At 36.1% G+C, this 21,431-nt stretch overlaps 1 protein-coding gene and 1 long non-coding RNA gene across 2 annotated transcripts in view; one reads left to right on the top strand and one right to left on the bottom strand.

The window, feature by feature from the left end:
* CNTLN (centlein) overlaps positions 1 to 21,431 on the bottom strand; it is a 312,305-nt gene that overhangs the window by 18,683 nt on the left and 272,191 nt on the right. The window lies entirely within an intron of this gene.
* On the top strand, positions 960 to 14,402 carry LOC115499778. The gene is made up of 3 exons (XR_003964291.1): positions 960 to 1,054; positions 10,227 to 10,231; positions 14,390 to 14,402. It is a non-coding gene; the product is annotated as an uncharacterized LOC115499778 (long non-coding RNA).

Raw genomic sequence — 21,431 nt, 5'->3', positions numbered from 1 at the left:
CCAGACCAAAGTGAATACTTTTGTTCCCTGTACTGCAAATGGTTCAAAGGAACAATTAAAAAGTCACATCCCTGTAAACGTTCCCCTTGAGGTGTTGAGAGCTAGATGACCTTGATAGGGCAGGAGGGAACGTTACAAGAAAATAACTATGTTGTTCCTTAATGGGTGATTACACAAAGGAACATCTTTAGAATCAGGTAATGCCAGAAAACATAGATGACACACGTTATAAGGAAATTGCTAACAAATATAACGCCACGCTTGCCACAATAAAGCGGCCAGTCTAACACAGGCTGTGGTCTGGGTCCATTTGTTACTTTCGTGACGCCGTTCATCCTTTGGGAACCCCTGGACCTGCCGGAGCTGGAATCCAGCTTGACTTCTTCCTGACTGATGGACATGCTTGACTTCTTCCTAACTTTAGTGACAGTCCTTTCACTTCTTAGGAAATACTATGCCAGCTTTGAGATGAGAGCCATATTTTAATGTTAAGAAATATATTTTAATATATTAATCTATAATATGTAATTTAATAGTTTTCTACTCATTTTTATTTCTTATAAAAATATCAAATTGTCTTAAGCCCATTTTACCATCCATATAAACTATCATGATTTTCCATCATAAAGCTATTAATAGGATTATTAGTAATTTTCTTGGATTTGAATTATCCTTGCATTTCTGGAATAAACTCCAGTTGGTGTGCTATATTATTTTTTGATGTGCTGTTGACCTCTATTTGCCAACATTTTATCATAGGATTTCTACATTAACGTGAGATTGATTTCTTTTAGTTTTATGCAGTCTTTTTTTTTTTTGTAACAATCTATAATGGTGTAATTTATTCATCAAATTCTAAAAATAATCCACACAAAATAATTTTCTTTACAAAACAACTTGAAAAATAGTTAATCAAGGGGGCGCCTATGTGGCTCAGTCAGTTAAGCATCCAATTTTTTTTTTAAATTTAAATCCAAGTTAGTCAACAAATAGTGTAATAATGACGTCAGCAATAGAATTTAGTAATTCATCACTTACATATAACACCCAGTGTGTGCAGTTTTTTTAAAAAAAATTTGGAGGTACCTTTCTCTTTCCATGTACTACAGTAGTTTTGATGAGATTAAATTGATCTGTTCTTTACTGTAGTAGCACTTGTCTGAATTTGGCTTACTTAGTATTTACTGAAAGGGAAGGTAAGAAGGTACCTTTCTGACAACTTGGTTTTAGTATTCTCTTTGTTCTAGAGCAAAATTTGGAACATTATATTTTCCTAGAAAACTTTCCATTTCATCCAGGCTTTCAAATTTATTTGCATGTAGTTGAGCTAAGTAGCCTGCCATGATACCCCCCCACCCCCCGAGTCTGTGGCTACTGTTATTTATCACTTGTTTCACATAGTTGTACTTTCTTTTTTCTTAATTAGGTAAGGTAACACCAGGTCCATCTATTTTATTACTTTTTCTTTTTAAATGTTTGTTTGTTTGTTTATTTATTTATTTATTTATTTATTTATTTATTTTGAGAGACAGAGACAGAGAGAGAGAGAGAGAGAGAGTAGGGGAGGGGCACAGAGAGAGGAAGACACAGAATCCAAAGCAGGCTCCAGGCTCTAAGCCGGACAGAGCCCCACGAGGGGCTCAAACTTGTGAACCACGAGATCATTACCTGACCTAAAGTGGGACACTTACATGACTGAGCCACTCAGGCACCCCATGCTTTTTCTTTTTTAAAAACAACTCTTGTTCACTTATTAATTGTACATTTTTAATTCATTAATTTCTATTTTAATCTTTAGATTCTAGTTATTAGTACTGGAGCTGTTTATTTTCATTTCTTCTTGTTTATTAATGTAAATATGTACAGTTATAATTTTTTTGAGCACTGTTTTAGCCATCCCGTGGGTTCTGATCATTCCAGAATGTTATTCTTTTAGGGATATTCTGTAATTTGTTCACATTTATCTACTTGACCCAAGAATTTTTTTCTTTTAAATACTGAGGTCATAATGACCTCTGTTTTCAGGTTTTGTAATTGATTAGTTTTATTGCATTACTCCCAGAGAAAGTTATCTGTAACTATTTCTACCTCTCAGAATTAATTAAGGTTTCCTTTGTGGTACATCTCAGGTCAGATCACCTGGACGCAGAATCTGAGATGAAAATTTGCGTGTGGGAGGTTTTTTGTAGAAACAACAGCTGTAAGAAGCTTCAGGAAGCAGGACTGGGAAAAAGTGAAGTGCACTGCAGTTCCTGCAGAGGCTTCATGCCAGCTTATTGGGAGCTCTGGAGCTACAGAGTTGTCTCATCTTTGTTTTTTCCCCTTTATACACGACACGAACTTTTTACTTGGCTCTTCTTTCTTTTTTTCCCATCCAGAAGCTTTACTAAAACACGCCTAGGGTATGACACATTTAAGATCAATTTTCCCTGGTTCATTTTATGTTCTTATAAGTCTTTATTTCTGGAAATTGTTGCTGAATTACAACTTCAATATTTGTTCTGTTCCATGATTTGTTTTCCTCCTTGAAGACCCCAATTATACATATGTTGAATCTCTGTCACATGCTTCATAAATCCTTTTCCCCCAATACATTTTATTTTTAAACTTAGACATAATAAGTGAAATAGTAAATGCATTTTAAGTGTTTCGTTTAATGAGCTTTGAGAATTGTATGCATGTATGTCGCCACTACCCTGCTCAATATATAAAACATCTTCATACTCCAAAAATTTCTCTGATGTCCCTCCCTAGGCAATTCCTCCCACAGCCACACACCAATTATTGACATACACACACATTCTTATGAAACCAACAATATATATTTTTTCTGAGATAAGTTATTTTCTTTTACTTCTTTGCTTTTCTGCCAACTAGCAAGTTGGCAGTGCATCTGCCTAAGTTCATCTGCTCCTATGTCTCATCATATTTTCCTTAAATTCTTACATTTAATTCTACCTTAAACTTATCCCTTTTAGAAGAAATGATTAACATTTTAAACTCATACCAATATTAAAACAATTTTTTTAATGTTTTTATTTTTCAGAGACAGAGAGAGACACAGCATGAGTGGGGAAGGGGCAGAGAGAGAGACACAGAATCCAAAGCAGGTTCCAGGCTCTGAGATGTCAGCACACAGCCCAATGCAGGGCTCAGTCTCATGAACCACGAGATCATGTCCTGAGCCGAAGTCAGACACAACAGAATGAGCCACCCAGGAGCCCCATACTAATATATTTTCATCTACTCAATAGCAACTTATCTGTGGTGAAACTTTTTTTTCCTGCCATTTACTTTTTGTTTCTTTTTTCCATTCTTATTCTAGTATATTTGTATGGATACTATGTTGGTTCATTTCTCAGAACTCAGTTTTTAAAGAGATTTTTTCCTAGATCACCTATTTGCAGAAAGTTACATAGCAGAGGGGCCTGTGCTATCTTCCAGACTAGTGACACTTTGCATATGACTTTAATTTTTTTAATGAATTCCATTAGCCAGGTTATTTTTGTTATGGTTTGGTTGTTTTCGTCTTTTTCTTTTAATACTGTAAGGAAACTCTTCTTTTGCCTGCTGTGAGAAAAGCTGCCTCCTTCAGATATTCATTGTCTATGTTATTCTTCATTAGGCCCTGCCTCCTCAATTCTTTGGAAGCAAACCAGTTCTAGGATGGCTATCACAAGCCACTGCAGACCTGTTCCACTGTTGCAAATAGGGGATATCAGATTTGCACCTCATGTGCACTTCATCTTCTAAGAGGTCTTGATCTTTCAGAGATCTGTAGCACCTAAGTCTTCTTTCCATGGTGTCTTATATCTGTGTCCTTTTGGATGCTTTCACTAATAACCTGTTTTTCACTGTTCTTCCATGTATTTTGAAATACAGAGTTTTAGCTATAACCTAGGTTGGCTGTGAAAAGGAGTTGAATTTTTCTTCATCATTCTTGTCTTCTGCATGATTCCAAAGGCGCAAAGGAGGGGTAGTGATGATTTTGCCTCTCTATAATCAAGTCATAATTTTCCAAAGTGCATTTCCCTCTAACATTTTATTATGAAAAGCTTCAAACATCCAGAAAAGTTGAAATAAATGTATGGTGTACAAATATGTACCCACTAGGGATGCCTGGGAGGCTCCGTCAGTTAAGTGTCCAACTTCAGCTCAGATCATGATCTCACAGTTTGTGAGTTCAAGTCTCACATCGGGTTCTGCACTGGCAGCCCAGAACCTGGAGCCTGCTTCAAATTCTGTGTCTCCATCTCTCTCTCTGCCCCTCCCTCACTTGTGCGCTCTCTCTCTCAAAAATAAATAAACATTAAAAACACAGAAACAAATATGTACCAACTACCTACATGCTACAATTAATTATTTTGCATTTTCACATATCCATCAATCCATCTTACTTTGTTGATGCATTTCAAAGGAAGCTGCAGAAATCTACACAGCTCCCCCCAAACACTTGAGCATTCACATCATTAACGAAAAGTCAATATTTATTATGGTTCTCTTTAATACGTTTTGAAGTGAAATTCATATAAAGTGAAATGCCTAAGTCTTAATTACAGCTTTATCAGCTTTGACAAATGAAAACACTGGATAATCCAGACCCAGATCAAAGTAAAGAACACTTCCATCACTTCAGAAAGTTTGCTGGTGTCTCTTCCTAGCCAATCCAAATCCTCGCCCCAAAGGCAAAACCACTGTCTGTAAAGTAATTTTGCTTGTTCTATAAATTTATAAATAGAATCGTACACCATATACTGGTTTGTGTCTAGATTATTTCACTTATGTTTTTGAGATTCATCCACATTGTTACATATATCAGAAGTTCATTTCAAGGGTGCCTGGATGGCTCAGTTGTTTAAGTGTCTGTCTCTTGATTTCGGCTCAGGTCAAGATCTCACAGTTTGTGGGTCCAAGCCCCACATTGGGCTCTGTGTTGACAGCACAGAGCTTGCTTGGGATTCTCTCTCTCTCCCTCTTCCTGCCCCTCCTTCTCCAAAATGAATAATAAACTTTAAAAAAAGTTCATTTCATTTTATTGCTGAGTAATATTCCATTATATAATAATACATTTTCTTGTAGATGGACACCTGGGCTATTTCCAATTCTTGACTATTATGAATAAAACTGCTATAAATATTGCTGAACACATTTGTGTGTATGTTTGCACACATATGTTTTCATTTCTTTTGGGTAAATACTTAGAAGAAGAATTGCTAAGTCATATCATAGGTGAATGTTTCATTTATTAGAACTAGAGCTTTCCCCCAAATCTTCAACCACCAACAATGGATGAAAATTCTCCATTCTCTACATTCATTCCAACATTTGGTAGATTACATGTCTTCCCTTGAATTTATTTAAATATTTTTTAAATGCTACTATAAATTGAAAGTTTTCTATTTCATTTTCCAATTATTTACTGCTAACATATAAAAATAGATCTGATTTTTGTACTTTGGCCTTACATCTCATGAAATGGTTAATCTCTCTTGCTAATACTAGTAGCTGTTTTATAAATCTTTAGGAGTACCTATGTAAAGAATCATGTCTCATCAGAGAAATGCAAATCAAAACCACAATGATTAGTTACTTACAAAGATAGTATGAATGTTAAAAAACAAAAAGTAGTAAAATAGATATGATTACAATTAGTTAATGGATACAAAGATAAAAAAGATGTAAAACGTGACATCAAAAACAAAACATGGAGTGAGGAGAATAAAAATGTTGAGCTTTAGAATGTGATCAAACTTAAGTTGTTATCAACTTAAAAGAGACTATTATGGATATAATAGATATAAGCTGTTATATGCCAGCCTTATAGTAAGCATAAGAAAATAAAGCTATAGAAAATCCAAAACAATAAAGGGAAAAGAATATAAGGATAACTTATATATGAAGAAAGTCATCAAACCACAAAGGAATAGTGCAAGGGAAGAAGAGAAGAACAGAGAGGAACTGTAAATACAGCTAGGAAGCAATTAACAAAATAGTAATAAGCACATACTTATCAATAATTACTTTAAATGTAAATGGACTAAATTCTCCAATCAAAAGACACAGATTGATGGAATAGATAAAAAACCAACACTATCTATCTGTTGCCTACAAGAGACACACTTTAGATGTAAGGACATACATAGACTGTGAAGGGATGGAAAAAGATATTCCATGCGAACAAAAACCAAAAGAGAGCTGAAGTACCTATATTTATATCGGATAAAATGGACTTTAAAACAAGGACTGCAAATAAAAGATGAAGAAGGGAGTTACATAATGATAAAGGCGTTAATCTAACAAGAGGATCTAACATTTGTAAATATTTATGTATCCAACTTAGAAACACTTAAATATACAAAGCAAATATTAATAGACCTACAGGAAGAAATAAACAGCAATACAATAAAAGTAGGGGATTTTAATACTCACTTATATCAATGGATATATCATCCAGACAGAAAATCAATAAGGAAACATGAGTCTTAAATGACATTAGGCCAGATGTATGTAACAGATATTTGCAAAACATTCCATCCACAAGCACCAGAATACACATTTTTCTTAAGTGCATATGGGACATTTTCCAAAATATATCATGTTAGGCCACAAAAGAAAACTTAATTTAAGAGAATTAAAATCCTATAAAACATCTTTTCTGACCACAATGATATGAAACTAGAATTTAATTCCATTAATAAAACTGGAAAATTAAAAAATATGTGAATATTAAACAACATGCTACTGAATAACCAATGGGCAAGAGAAGAAATCAAGAGAAATAAAAAATACCTTGAGACAAATGAAAATGGATATGTAACATCAAAATTTATGGGATGCAGCAAAAATAGTTCTAAAAGGAAAGTTCACAGTAATAAATGCCTATCTTAAGAAACAAGTGTCAGGGTCTCGAAATTAGAACAAGCAATCCTAAAAATTCATATGGAACCACAAAAGGCCCCGAATAGCCAAAGGAATTTTGAAGAAGAAGACCAAAGCAGGAGGCATCACAATCCCAGACTTTAGCCTCTACTACAAAGCTGTCATCATCAAGACAGCATGGTATTGGCACAAAAACAGACACACAGACCAATGGAATAGAATAGAAACCCCAGAACTAGACCCACAAACGTATGGCCAACTCATCTTTGACAAAGCAGGAAAGAACATCCAATGGAAAAAAGACAGCCTCTTTAACAAATGGTGCTGGGAGAACTGGACAGCAACATGCAGAAGGTTGAAACTAGACCACTTTCTCACACCATTTACAAAAATAAACTCAAAATGGATAAAGGACCTAAATGTGAGACAGGAAACCATCAAAACCTTAGAGGAGAAAGCAGGAAAAGATCTCTCTGACCTCAGCCGTAGCAATCTCTTACTCGACACATCCCCAAAGGCAAGGGAATTAAAAGCAAAAGTGAATTACTGGGACCTTATGAAGATAAAAAGCTTCTGCACAGCAAAGGAAACAACCAACAAAACTAAAAGGCAACCAACGGAATGGGAAAAGATATTTGCAAATGACATATCAGACAAAGGGCTAGTATCTAAAATCTATAAAGAGCTCACCAAACTCCACACCCGAAAAACAAATAACCCAGTGAAGAAATGGGCAGAAAACATGAATAGACACTTCTCTAAAGAAGACATCCAGATGGCCAACAGGCACATGAAAAGACGTTCAGCGTCGCTCCTTATCAGGGAAATACAAATCAAAACCACACTCAGGTATCACCTCACGCCAGTCAGAGTGGCCAAAATGAACAAATCAGGAGACTATAGATGCTGGAGAGGTGTGGAGAAACGGGAACCCTCTTGCACTGTTGGTGGGAATGCAAATTGGTGCAGCCGCTCTGGAAAGCAGTGTGGAGGTTCCTCAGAAAATTAAAAATAGACCTACCCTATGACCCAGCAATAGCACTGCTAGGAATTTATCCAAGGGATACAGGAGTACTGATGCATAGGGGCACTTGTACCCCAATGTTCATAGCAACACTCTCAACAATAGCCAAATTATGGAAAGAGCCTAAATGTCCATCAACTGATGAATGGATAAAGAAATTGTGGTTTATATACACAATGGAATACTATGTGGCAATGAGAAAAAATGAAATATGGCCCTTTGTAGCAACGTGGATGGAACTGGAGAGTGTAATGCTAAGTGAAATAAGCCATACAGAGAAAGACAGATACCATATGGTTTCACTCTTATGTGGATCCTGAGAAACTTAACAGGAACCCATGGGGGAGGGGAAGGAAAAAAAAAAAAAAAAAGAGGTTAGAGTGGGAGAGAGCCAAAGCATAAGAGACTGTTAAAAACTGAGAACAAACTGAGGGTTGATGGGGGGTGGGAGGGAGGGGAGGGTGGGTGATGGGTATTTAGGAGGGCACCTTTTGGGATGAGCACTGGGTGTTGTATGGAAACCAATTTGTCAATAAATTTCATAAAAAAAAAAAAAAAAAAAAAAAAAAAAAAAAAAGAAACAAGTGTCAGGGGCGCCTGGGTGGCGCAGTCGGTTAAGCGTCCGACTTCAGCCAGGTCACGATCTTGCGGTCTGTGAGTTCGAGCCCCGCGTCGGGCTCTGGGCTGATGGCTCAGAGCCTGGAGCCTGTTTCCGATTCTGTGTCTCCCTCTCTCTCTGCCCCTCACCCGTTCATGCTCTGTCTCTCTCTGTCCCAAAAATAAATAAACGTTGAAAAAAAAAAAATTAAAAAAAAAAAAAAAAGAAACAAGTGTCAAATAAAGAACCTAACTTTACACCTCAAGGAATTAGAAAAAGAAAAACAAATGAAGCCCAAAGAAAGTAGAAAGAAGGAAATAACAAAGATTAGAGCAGACATACATGAAATAGAAACTAAAAAGACAGTAGAAAAGATCAGTGAAACTAAGAGCTGATTCTTTGAAAAAATAAACAAAATCGACAAACCTTCAGCTAGACTCACCAGGAAAAAAGAAAGGATGAAAATAAATTAGAAACAAAATAAATGTTACAACTGGTACAAAGGAATATGTTCCTAGTAACAGACAACTTACCAGAACTGAAGCATGGTGAAATAGAAAATCTGAACAGATTGATTACTGGCAAGGAAGTTGAATCAGTGATCAAAAACCTCCCAACAAACAAACAAAAGTCTAGGACTAGACAGCTTCACTGGTGAAGTCTACCAAACACTCAAATAAGAATTAATATTAATATTTCTCAAACTCTTTCAAAAAGTAGAAGAGGGACAAACTATTCTAAACACATTTTATGAGGCCAGTATTACCCTGATACCAAAACTAGAAAAGGATCACACACATACACTACAGGCAAATATCCCTGAGGAGCATAAAAGCAAATATTGTGTCTTCAACAAACTATCAGCAAACTGAATTCAGCAATACATGAAAAGGATCACATACCATGATAAGGTGGGATTTATTCCAGAGATACAAGGATGGTTCAACATTCCCAAATTGGTCAAGGTGATATACCGCATTAAAAAGAATAAAAATCATATGATCATCTAAACAGATGCTTAGGAAGCATTTGATAAAACTCAACATCTGTTTATGATAAAAACTCTCAACAAAGTAGATATAGAGGGAATGTACTTCAACATAATAAAGGCCACATATGACAAGCCCACAAGTAACATCATAGTCAAAGGTGAAAAGCTGAAAGCTTTTCCTCTAAGATCAGCAACAAGACAAAGATATCCACTCTTGCTATTTTCATTCAACATAGCATTGGAAGTCCTGTTAGAGAAATTAGGAAATAAATAAATAAGTAAACAAATGGCATTTGGATTGGAGAAGAAGTAAAACTGTCACTATTTGTAAAGCACATGATATTATATAAAGAAAAATCTTAAACATTCCAGCAAAAAACTTAGAACTAATTAACAAATTCAGAGTAAAGCTGCAGGATACAAAATCAATACACAAAAACCAGTCACTGTTTTTTACACTAATAATGAATATCAGAAAGAAATTAAGAAAAAAAAATCCCATTTACAATTGCATCAAAAAGAACAAAATACCTAGGAATAAATTTAACCAAAGTGAAAGACTTATATATTGAAAACTATAAGACATTAATGAAAGAAACTGAGTGTAGCTCTTTGTGCCCATGGGTCCTGTCCCCATGCTTTAATAAAAACACCTTTTTTACATGAAAGAAAGAAAAAAAGAAAAGAAGACAGACATTGAAGAAGATACAAATAAATGGAAAGATATTTCACAGTCATGGTTGGAAGAATTAATACTGTTAAAATGTCCACACTCTCCAATACATAGATTCAAAGCAATCCCAAACATCCAATAGTATTTTTCACAGAAATAGAAAAATCCAAAAATTTGTATTGTACCATAAAAGAGCCAAATAGTCAAAGCAATTTTGAGAAAAAAGAACAAAAGTGTAGGTATCATGTTCCCTGATTTCAAACTATATTACAAAGCTACAGTAATCAAACTACCTTGAATTTTTTTAAAAAAAGCTATAGTAATCAAAGCCATATGGTACTGGCATAAAAACAGACACATAGTTCAATGGAACAGAACACATATCACAGAAATAAACCTATATGGTCATATATGATCACGATACATATATGGTCAATTAATTTATGATGAAAGAGATAAGAATGTATGATAGGGAAAGGATGGTATCTTCAATAAATGGCATTGGGAAAAGTGGACAGACATATGCAGAAGAATGAAATCTGACCACTATCTTATACCATACACAAAAATCGACTCAAAATGGATTAAGGACTTGAACAGAAGACCTGAAACCATAAAACTAGAGAAAACATAGGCAGCAAGCTCCTGGATATAGGTTTTGGTGATTTTTTTTTTAGTCTTACACTAAAAGCAAAAGCAACAAAAGCAAAAAATAAACAACTGGGACTACATCAAATGAACAAGCTTCTGCACAGCAAAGGAAACCACCAACAAAATGAAAAGGCAACCTCCTGATTGGGAGAACATATTTGGAAATCATATATCTGATAAGGGGCTAATATTCAAAATATACAAAGAACTCATACAACTTAATAGCAAAAAACAATCTGAGCCAAAATTTGGCAGAGGATCTGAATAGGCGTTTTTCCAAAGAACGTATACAAATGGCCAATAGCTACATGAAAATAGGCTCAACATCATCAATGATCAGGGAAATGCAAATCAAAACCACAATGAGATATCACCTCACACCCATTAGAATGTCTACTACCAAAAGACAAGAAATAACAAGTGTTGACAAGGATGCAAAGAAAAAGGTACTTCTGTGCACTGCTGGTGTGAATTTAAATTGGTACAACCACAGTATGGAGGTTCCTCTAAAGATTAAAAATAGAACTACCACATGATCCAACAATTCCACTTCTGGGTGTGTATCCAAAGGAAACAAAAACACTACTTTGAAAAAACATATGTGCTCTTATGTTCAACACAGCATAATAGCTAAGATACGGAGAAAACCTACATGTCCATTGAGACACACACACACACACACACACACACACACACACACACACACAAGAATACTATTCAGCTATTTAAAAAAGTGAAATCTTGCCATTTGTGACAACATGGATGAACCTTGAGACCATTATGCTAAATGAAATAAGTCAGACAGAAAAAGACAAATACTGTACGAACCTTCTTATATGTGGAATCTAAAACAAACAAACCAAACCAAAACCAAGCTCATGGATATAGAGAACAGATTGGTGGTTTCAAGAAGTGGGGGGGGGCAGGTATGGAGAAATGGATGAACTGTTTTTTCTTTTTTTAGTTTAAATAAATTGAATAAAAAATTTTAAAAAGCACACAGAATGAGATATTAGGTCGCTACTATCAAAAATACAAGTGTTGGCAAGAATGTGGAGAAATTGGAACCCTTGTGCACTACTGGTGGGACTGTAAAACGGTGGAACTCTATTCTGTCAAACGCTCTATGCCTCTATTTCTACACTAATCATGATGTTTTATTTACCACAGCTTTATAACATGTTTTGGTGTTTGGTAGGGAAAATATTCCTCTCTTTGTCCATTCTTTTTCATTAGCCATCTTTATTCCTACTTGTCAGTTATTTTTTTTAGGTTTATTTATTTACTTTGAGAGAGAGAGAAAGCGAGATCGGAGGAGGGGCAGAGAGAGAGAGAGGGAGAGAGAGAATCCCAGGCAGGCTCCACACTGTCAGTGCAGAACCAAATGCAGGGCTCATACTCATGAACCGTGAGATCATGACCCAAGCCTAAATCAAGAGTCAGACGCTTACCCAATTGAGCCACCCAGGTGCCCCTTTAGTTATTTTTGTAGAATCGATTTGTCAGTATCTAGAACTGCACTGACATTTAGATTAACTTTGGAATAAATTCTCACATTTACAGTATTGATTCTTACTATTCTTAAAACAGTATTTATTCCATTTATTTAATAGCTGATTTATGTCCTCCAGTGTTTTTTAGTCTGCTTTATAGGTTTCTTCCATTTGTTAAAACATTTATTCCTGGGTATTTAATAGTTATTTTTATTATTGTAAATAAAAATTTTAAAATAGCATTTTAAAATATATTATTACTTGTAAAGGCTATTTTATTCTGTTGGTTGACCTTTGTTTAGAACTTATTGCTGAATTATCTAGTTAGTTCTAATAGCTCATGAGTTGATTCTCTTGGATTTTCTATGTCCAAAAACATGTCACTGACAATCACATTTTGGCTGTATATCCCGTAATTATATATTTTTCTTGTGTATTTTCATTTGCAAGAATCTATAGAACCAGTGTTAATAGTAGCAATGAAAGAGACATCTGTGCCTCATTCCTAAGTGGATACTGCTTTTGGTCTCTATATTCTAAGATGGCTCATCACCATATCTAAATTCTTGCAAGTAATAACAAGGAAAAAAGGAGAAGGTATACACCTTCCTTTTAAAGCCCCAAAACACAGTGGGACAAAAAAACCTGAGACTAACCAAATGTAGAAGAAAAGAAGGACAGCTTCATTTTGCTTGTGTCAGCCTATCACCCAGGCCGGTGCTGCTCAGCATAGACAGGGAACTACCAATATGAAAAGAGTTCCCTCCCCTCCCTGGGAAAGGGAGAGTGGGGTGAGCAATCAGCTTTCCCAGCCTTTTGATGCACTGCAAGAAGGAGCCACTTCAGTTTCACCTGACCCAGAGACTGGCACAAGTGAGGTGTACAGAAATGGCCTGGAACAAGGAAAAAAGGCTTGGGCTACCAGTATCAGACACATGGCAGGCACAACCTCGTTTCACAGTGGCCTGTTCTGCAGAGGACCCCAACAGCTTTTGCTGCTGAAAAAAACCAACGACCAGGATAGCCCTCATGCACTCCCTGAAGATTTCACCATAGCATTTCCTCCACACAGGTTTTCACAGCACATTAAAGGATCATACACCATGGGGCCAACATTTGCAAACCAATAAATGTGACATACTACAATGAGTGAAGGATAAAAATCACATGATCATCTCAATAGAGGCAGAAAAAGCATTTGACAAAATTCAACAGTCCTCTCATGATAATAACTCTCAACAAAGTGGTTATAGAAGGGACATTCCTCAACATAATAAAGGCTATATATGACAAGACCACAGCTTACATCATCCCTGACAATGAAAAGTTGAAAGCTTTCCCTCTAAGATTAGGAACAACACAAGGGTGCCACTGTCACCACTCTTATTCAACATAGTACTGGAAGTCTTAGCTAGAGCAATTAAGCAGCAAAAAGAAATCAAAGGCATCCAAATCAGAAAGGAAGAAGTAAAATTATCTCAGTTTTTCCATGACATGATATTATATAGAGAAAATCCTAGAGACTCCACTAAAAACTCATTAAAAAGAATCAAGTTCAGTAAGTTGCAGGATGCAAAATCAACATACAAAAATTAATTGTGTGTTTATATACTAACAACAAAACACTGGAAAAAATAAAGGAAACAATCCCATTTCCAATAGCACTCAAAACAATAGGAAGTGAAAAATCTATATACACTGAAAACTGTAAGACACTGATGAAAGAAACTGAAGAAAATGCCAGTAAATGGAAAGATATCCCATGTTCATGGATGGGAAGAATTAATATTGTTAAAATGTCCATACTATCCAAAGCCACCTATAGATTCAATGCAATCCCTATCAAAATTCCAACATCATTTTTCACAAAAATAGAAAAACTATCCTAAAATTTATATGGAAACACAAAAGACCTGAATAGTCAAAGCAATCTTGAGAAAGAACAAAGCTGGAGGCATCATACTTCCCAATTGGAAACTTTATACAACTCATTCAACTCAATAGCAAAAATCCAAATAATCCAATTTAAAATGGACAGAGGACCAGAATAAACATTTTGACAAAGAACACATACAAATAGCCAACAAGTACATTAAAAGGTACTCAATCTCAGTAACCCTTGGGAAAATGCAAGTCAATACCACAATGAAATATCACTTCACACCTGTTAGAATGGCTATTACCAAACAGGTAAGAGATAACAAATGTTGGCAAGGATGTGTCGAAAACTGAACCCTGTGCAGTATTGGTGGGAATGTGAATTGATACAGCCATTATGGAGAACAGTATAGAAGTTCCTCAAAAATTAGAAGTAGAATTACCATATGACCCAGCAATCCCACTTCTGGGAATATATCCGAAGAAAGTGAATACAGGATCTGAAAGAAATATCTGTACCCTCATTTTCATTGCAACATTATTCACAATAGCCAAGACATAAAAACAATCTCAGTGTCCATCTATGGATGGATGAATGGATGAAAGAAAATGCAGTGTATATACATGCAATGGAATATTATTGAGCCATAAAAAAGGAGGAAATTCTGCTATTTGTGGCAACATGGATGGACCTTGAGAGCATTATACTAAGGGAAATAAGTCAGACAGAGAAATACAAACACCATATTATTTCTCTTACATGTAGAATCTAAAGCTGAATTCATAGAAGCAGAGAGTAGAACAGTGGTTGCCAGGGACTGAGGGGTGGGGGAAATGAGACATTGATCAAAGGGTACAAACCTCCAGTGATAAGAAAAATAAGTTCCAGGGTGTAATATACAGCATGGTGACCACAGTTAACAAAAGTGTATCGTATACTTGCAAGTTGCCTGGAGAATACATTTTAAATGTCTTTACCATAACAAGAACAACAACAATAAAATGGTAATTATGTGAGGTGTGAAGGATGTGTTAACCTTACTGTGGTAAACATTTCATGATATGTACATATACCACATCATTACACTGTATACCTTAAATTATACAATGTTATATGTCTAGTAAATATCAATAAATCTCAGAAAAAATAGAAAAAAATCATAATTAAGAGACTAGACTGTGCCAAAGTATTAACAATTGTACACATAAAAATAAAATTATAGTCCTCCACAAATGTTCTCACTAAAGAAGCAAGAAATTTATATGCCCAAAACATCTTACTAAATCTTTTCAAAGCAAGCACATATTGGTAATTAAATGATTTAAGCCTCCAGCTAAATGTTGTTCTTTGGCTGATATTTATTTCAGAGCTAACAAAAACCATTGAGAAGACGGAATTTGGCATATGACTCTCACATATAAGCACATTAACAAACTTATATCAGGGCTCAATCAAATTGAGCAAATACTTCTAGGAATTTCCCTTATGGGTTTTATTCAGTTATTAGGAGGATTTAAAGCCTCAGTTATGCCACATATATCCAGGCCACACGCTCAGAGCACTTGATTTTACCCCAGGGCAAAATTCCGTATTCAAGACTAGATCTAGAACAGATGGCCACTCCACCTCTTCTATAATCTGGTGTACCCCATGAAAAATGAAAAGACTAAAGGGAACATAGATTCCACAACAGGGCCAGAACAAACACTGTTGTTATTAATACTACTAATAATATTCATTAGGTACTTTGGTGTACATGATACACCCGGATAAGCTCTGTACAGAATGAGTCCTAGTCATTACAATGTTCCATGTAGGAACCATGTACATTCTTTATGCTCTTTAAGGAATGTGCTTCTTGCCTTCACAGAGTTTTCAATCTAAGCAGTGATTATGTGTCTAATACCTTTCTTGAGCCAGATATAAAATCAATTCCTCAGAATTTAATGAACCCTATTGCATGCCAGTACTTTGGGGATAATGAATGACAATATGTTCAGTGGGAAGGAGAACCATGCAAAGGCAGGAATGAACACACTACGGGGAAAGCTGGAAAGAAGAGGAGAAGGAGATGAGATTCAGAGCAAGAGAGGGTCAAATTACAGAAGGTTTTAAATTCTTAGAAAGCTTAGATCTAATACAGTCAGTAAAGATTTAGGAAGTCATTGATGGTATGTAGCCTCAGATAGTGGCTCCTGAGTATTTCCAGCTGGTCCTAGGGCCATATGCACAAGGAAGTGAAGGATGATAGTCATCTCATTTCTCAGAGCCAAGTGTCCAGTCTTTTCCAATGTTTCTGGTTTGGCATTAGTTTGCTGGTTGCCTTTTATTAGAAAAGTGGATTAAACAGCGTAAGTAGTGCCAGTATTAACTACATATTGGCCCTAAAACACAGTTAAGAAAAACAAATTTCAAATTACCATTAGGGTTCTATGAAACACCAAACTATATGTACTGTTATATAGATTCAATTGATAAAAACAATTTAAGGCAGCGTTTTAAAAACTGTATTATGCATAATAATCACCTAACAGTAAATTCAGGTTATTGGCCCCACTCCCACCAAGATTTTGATTTGATAAATTTGGAGTCCCAAATTATGCATTTTATTTAAAAGGAATAGAATCACCTGATTCCAATGCAGCTAATCTAATACCAAACTGAAATAAAGTGGAAAACTTCTGAAAGAGTACTAAAAATGGCTTATCAATACCTTTTATATTTTCCTACTATGTAATGTTACTCAAATTACAAAGACATGAAACCATAGAAATCCTGAATTTATCTATTAAGACATTTATACTTTACATAATTGGTGAAAAATATGAAGGATTAATAGGTCACTCTTCAACAGTTAAAATTTAGATACTTTATCATTAAATATCATTCAAATCATTAGACAAAAATAAAAACTTTGTTTTTTAAAAGACAACTTTTGCTAAGTTACTTTCTGTGAAGAAGTATACCTATTACAATATCACAAAGGTTATTATAGACTTCAGTGTGTAATAGCCATATATGTAGTCATAACATTCATTTTTCTATTTTTAAAACTTCTGGTTATCAACTCTTTTTAAAAAGGACACATTCAAAGAATATTTCAGGAAAAATAATAATTTGTATTCAAATAAGTCTTACTATTACATATTTCATATTTTACATCTTGGCTATAAATGCAACAAACAAAACCCTAATGTGAATATAAAACAAGAAAACAAAGGCTTATGAAACTAAAAGTCGTAATAAAAATGGTTTTACATCATGAGTAATGACAATATTCAATGAGAGTGCTATTCATAAGTTAAACAGTGAGACTACTCAACAAGTATTTGGAAGAAATGACACTTTAAATCTGGAAAAGGTAAATTATGTTTATTAAAATTAATACTCTGCAATCATTTGGGGTCCTCTGAGGCAAGGCTTATTGTTTGACTTTGTATCAGTTGAAACCTTTGTTAAAAGAGATAAAACACATAAAGTGTTTTATTCCATTCATTTTGTAGATATTTTTAAAATGAGAAAACTCCCAAGGTATCTATGATTTCCAAAGAAACAAAGTAAGGGATTTGTTCTAAATGGGGTACTAACAGTGGTATAAAATTTTGTAAGCAGGAGGGGCCAAGTTGGTGGAGCAGCCTGAAAGTTCTCAGCTTCTCTCATCCCTGAAATGCAGCTAGATCAGCACCAAACCATTTTGCACACCTACAAAATTGACCTGAGGATTAGCACAACAATCTGCATAACTTGAACCACAGAACTGGCAGGTATGCAGTGTGGAGAGGTGAACTGGGGGAGACAGAAGCTGCAGAGGGCAGGGAGCTGTTTTTGTGGAGAGAGGACACAGAAAGAAGGGAGAGTCCAGGAAAAGCACTCCCCCTGAAAGAAGCTGAGAGAAAGAGAAAGAGTGACTGAACAAGAAAGGGAGAGAGGAGAAAGCAGAGGGTTTCAGTACCACTAGGACTCTATCAACAGGGGGAAGCAGTGTTGAAAATTCCACAGGTCAACACCTGGCCATGCTCTGGTGGGAAGGGTGAATCTCCAGGAGCAGGAAGTGAGGTCTGAGGGGTCCGTGGGCCACATGGGGAGAGGTGGTTCCCTTGCCAGGAGCACATTTGGTAGAGGCTGTGGGGCCTCCCCACAGGCAAAGGTCCCAGTGATCCGTGAGAACAGCCACATTTGCTGGGATTGGAAAAAAGATGCCAGGGGGCAGTGAAATCTGGTGCCAGCTGAGTGTTGTGTTTTGCCATAATTTCTAAACCTCTGCTACCTTGCAATCCCACAAACTTTTCCTGGGACAAGCAGGCACCCAGCCACAACCACTGAGCCTCTGCAGCAGCATGACCCTATGATGTTCCCAGGGGGAAGCTGGCACCTGGCCATTGCTCCACAAGACCCTCCCCCAGAGGGGCGTAGTGGGTCCATGAGGCTGGGCTCTCAGAGGTGAGGGGTTTGGAAACACAGCCCCATATGAAATATAATTCAGGAAGGAGGTGCTGCCTAGTGGGCCGATGCTTGGATACAGTCAGTGTAGAAGCAGAGAGTGGATGGGAGCCGGAGACAAAGTTAGGGGTTCTTGATTGCTGGTTAGTGAGAGTGCAGAGTTCTGATACCAGACACTGGAAAGCTGGGTGACTCCATTTTTACCACTTGTGTACATGTGCATACCCCTGCACTCATGCCACAATGATCCACCCCAGTAAGCTACACAGTGCCACCTACTGGAGAACAGACCTGTAACACCAAGCCCTCCCCAACTGCGCCAACCAAGCTCAGCCCTTAGAGGACCACCATAAGTCTCCCCTCCTGCTTAGTGTATGGACTATAAAGTGCTGTATACTTATACTTCTAGGGGAAATTGGATGTAATTTCATTCGGATTTCATTCTGCTCACTGGTCCTATTTGGGTTTTTTTGGTTTTGGTTTTTGTCTTTTCTTTCCTTTTTCTTTTCTTATTTTTGGATACAGAAAAAGAAAAAAATTTTATTTTGTTTTTTTAAATTAAAACATTTTTTACAGTTTTTTAATACTTTTCTTAATTCTGTTACTTTCTTCATTTCATTTTATTCTATTCTATTGTATACATCTTTAAAAAATTTTTTTTACGTTTATTGTTTTTTGATAGACCAAGAAAGACAGAGCACAAGTGGGGGAGGGGTAGAGAGAGAGGATGACACAGAATCCAAAGCAGGCTCCAGGCTCTGAGCTGTCAGCACAGAGCCTGACACGCACAGAGCCTGACGCGGGGCTCAAACTCACAAACTGCAAGATCATGACCTGAGCCAAAGTCAGACGCTTAACCAACTGAGCCACCCAGGCACCCCTGTATACATCTTTTTAAAAGTTTAAACATTTTCTTACTTTTTTTTCCCTTTGCCTTTCCTTCCCTTTTTTCTCTATTCTATCAAGCTTTTTCCAACAAACAAACCAAAACACACCTAGAACTAGCTTCCTTTATAAGAATTTTTATGTTTTTTAATTCTTTAGTTTTAATTTTCTATTTTATTAATTCTTTTCCTTCCTCCAAAGTGACAAAACAAAGAAATTTACCCCAAAAGAAAGGGCAGGAAGAAATGACAGCCAGGGACTTAATCAACACAGATATAAGCAAGGTATCTGAAGTACAATTTAGAATCACGATAATAAGAATACTAGCTGGGGTTGAAAAAAAGCATAGAAGCCCTTTCTGCAGAGATAAAAGAAGTAAATCTAGTCAGGATGAAATTAAAAATGCTATAACTGAGATGGAATCTCAAATGGATTGACGGTGGCAAGGATGGATGAAGCAGAACAGTGAATCAGCTATATAGAAGACAAAATTATGGAGAATAGTGAAGCAAAAAAAAAAGAGGGAAAGTAAGGCAAAAGAGCACAATATAAGAATTAGAGAACTCAGTGACTCATTAGAGAGGAATAACATCCAAATCATAGGAGTCCTAGAAAATGAAGAGAGAGAAAGAGGGATAGAAGTTTTATGTTAGCAAGTCATAGTGGAAAACTTTCCTAACCTGGGGAAAGACACAGACATCAAAATCCAAGAAGCAGAGAACTCCCATTAGATTAAAAAAAACCCAACCAGTAACAAGGCATATCATAGTCAAATTCACAAATACACAGACAAGGAAAGAATTATGAAAACAGCAAGGGAAAAAAGTCCTTAATCTATAAGGGAAGACAGATCAGGTTCATAGCAAACCAATCCACAGAAACTTGGCAAGCCAGAAAGGAGTGGTAGGATATTTTCAACATGCTGAATTGGAAAAATATGCAGCCAAGAATTCTTTATCCAGCAAGGCTGTCACTGAAAGTAGAAGGAGAGATTAAAAGTTTCCTAGATAAACAAAAACTAAAGGAGTTGGTAACCATTAAACCAGCCCTACAAGAAATTTTAAGGGGAACTCTCTGAGGGGAGAAAAGAGGAAACAAAACAAAACAAGACCAAAAGCAACAAAGACTAGAAAGGACCAGAGAACATCACCAGAAACTCCAACTCTACAGGCAACACAATGGCAATAAATTCATATCTTTCAGTACTCACTGTAAATGTCAATGGACTAAACGCTCCAATGAAAAGACATAGAATAATAGAATGGATAAGAAAACAAGATCTATCTATATGCTGTTTACAAGAGACCCATTTTAGACCTAAAGACACCTTCAGATTGAAAGTAAGGGGGTGGAGAACCATCTATCATACTAATAGTCACCAAAAGAAAGCCAGAGTACCCATACTTCAATCAGACAATCTAGATTTTAAATTAAAGACTGTAACAAGAGATGAAGAATGGCATTATATCACAATTAAGGGGTCTATCCACCAAGAGGATCTAACAATTGTAAACATTTATGCCCCCAATGTGAAACACCCAAATATATAAATCAATTAATCACAAACATAAAGAAACTCATTGATAATCATACCATAATAGTAGGGGACTTCAACACCCCACTTACAGTAATGGACAGATCATCTAAGCAGAAAAGTCAACAAGGACAATGGCTTTGAATGACACACTGGACCAGATGGACTTAACAGATATATTCAGAACATTTCATCCTAAAGCAGCAAAATACACATTCTTCTCCAGTGCACATGTAACATTCTCCAGAATAGATCACATAATGGGACACAAATCAGCCCTTGACAAGTACAAAAAGATCAAGATCATACCGCGCATATTTTCAGACCATAACGCTATGACACTTGAAATCAACCACAAGAAAAAAGGTGGAAAGATAAATACTT

Source organism: Lynx canadensis, chromosome D4 (genome assembly GCF_007474595.2).
Source record: "Lynx canadensis isolate LIC74 chromosome D4, mLynCan4.pri.v2, whole genome shotgun sequence".
Taxonomy (NCBI): domain Eukaryota; kingdom Metazoa; phylum Chordata; class Mammalia; order Carnivora; family Felidae; genus Lynx; species Lynx canadensis.
This window is presented reverse-complemented; position numbering and strand designations above follow the sequence as displayed.